Here is a 2,268-nt window from a genome sequence, read left to right on the forward strand (position 1 = left end):
TGTGTATCTACATACATGTAGGCACACATGTGTAGCTACATGCAAGTAGGCACATATGGTATCTACATGCATGCAGGCACATATGTTTACACACACATGCAGGCACACACACATGTATATATACATGCACATACACACGTACACACATGTATCTACACATGCATACACACGTATACATACATGTATATACACACGTACATACACACATATATACACGCATGCACATGCACACATACACATGTATGTATATGCAAATACATGTATACAAACATGCATATATACATACGCATATGCACATACATTCATATTTATGTATGTATAAATGTATGTGTATATGAATACATGCATGCACATGTATATATGCATACATGTATGCATACATAGATGTACATGCATGCATACATGTATGCATACATAGATGTACATGCATGTATATAGACATATGTATATACGCGTGCATGTATATAGACATATGTATATACATGCATGTATATGCACATGCATATATACATACAGGCATATACACACATGTATACATACATGTATGCATGCATACACACATGTATATGTATATGCATATACATGCAGGTATATATACATACACATACACATGTATATATACATACACATACAGACATGTATATATACATACACCTACGTTCACATATATATGTATACATATACCTATGTATGTATATGTATACATGCATACATAGAGACTGAGAGTGAGACAGATAAAGAGGGGCACGGGCACAGAGATTTGTTTCAAGGAATTGACTCACATGATTGTGGAGCCTGGCAAGTCCAGAATCTGCAGGCTAGGCCAGCAGGCTGAAGTCCCAGGAAAGAGTCAATGTTGCAGTTCAAGTCCAAAAGCAGTCGTCTGGCAGAATTCCTTCTTTAACAGGGAAGTCAGTCTTTTTTTTTCTTTCTTTCTTTTTTAAAATTAAAGCCTTTGGCTGGGTGTGGTGGTTCATGCCTGTAATCCCAGCACTTGGGAGGCCAAGGTGGGTGGATCACTTGAGGTCAGGAGTTTGAGGCCAGCCTGGGAAACATGGGGAAACCCTGTCTCCACTAAAAATTACAAAAATTAGCCGGGCATGGTGGTGGGCACCTGTGATCCCAGAGACTTTAGAGGCTCAAGATTCGCTTGAACTGAGGAGGCGGATTTTCAGTGAGCCGAGATCACACTATTGTGACAGAGAGAGACTCCGTCTCAAAAGAAAAAAAATTAAAGCCTTTGACTGATTGGATGAGTCCTGCTTACATTACAGAGGATGAACTGCTTTACTCAGAGTTTACTGATTTAAATGTTAATCTTTAAAAAAAACCTTTGGCCGGATGTGCTTGTTCATGCCGTAATCCCAGCACTTTGTGGGGCTGAGGCGGGCAGATCACTTGTGGTCAGGAGTTCGAGACCAGCCTGGCCAATATGGTGAAACCCTGTTTCTACTAAACATACAATAATTAGTTGGGCGTGGTGGTGGGCGCCTGTAATCACAGATACTTGGGAGACTGAGGCAGGAGAATCACTTGAACCTGGGAAGCAGAGGTTGCAGTGAGCCAAGACCATGCCATTGCACTCCAGCCTGGGCAACAAAAACCAAACTCTGTCCTCAAAAAAATTAGCCATGCATGGTGGTGAATGCCTGTAATCCCAGCTACTTGGGAGGCTGAGGCAGGGAGAAATGCTTGAACCTGGGAGGCAAAGGTTGCAGTGAGCCGAGATCGTGCTGCTGCACTCCAGTCTAGGTGACAGAGTGAGACTCTGTCTCAAAAATAAATAAATAAATAAATAAATAAATAAATAAATAAATAAATCTTCATAGGAAAATCTAGAATAATGTTTAAATTTTTAAAATTTTTGGCCAGCTGCAGTGACCCATGCCTGTAATCCCAGCACTTTGGGAGGCTGAGGCAGGCAGATCACCTGAGGTCAGGAGTTCGAGACCAGCCTGACCAATATGGTGAAACTCCATCTCTACTAAAAATACAAAAATTAGCTGGGCATGGTGGTGTGCACCTGTAATCCCAGCTACTCAGGAGGCTGAGGCAGGAGAATCGCTTGAACCTGGGAGGCAGGGGTTGAAGCGAGCCGAGATCATACCACTACACTCCAGCCTAAGCAATAGAGTGAGATTCTGTCTCAAAAATAAAAATAAATAAATAAGTAAAATTTTTAAATTTTTTATTTTAATTTCTATGTATGTATGTATGTATTTATATTATTATTATTATATTTTTTTGAGACAGAGTCTCGCTCTGTCA

Source organism: Rhinopithecus bieti, unplaced genomic scaffold, assembly GCF_001698545.2.
Source record: "Rhinopithecus bieti isolate Rb0 unplaced genomic scaffold, ASM169854v2 scaffold_22453, whole genome shotgun sequence".
NCBI lineage: Eukaryota > Metazoa > Chordata > Mammalia > Primates > Cercopithecidae > Rhinopithecus > Rhinopithecus bieti.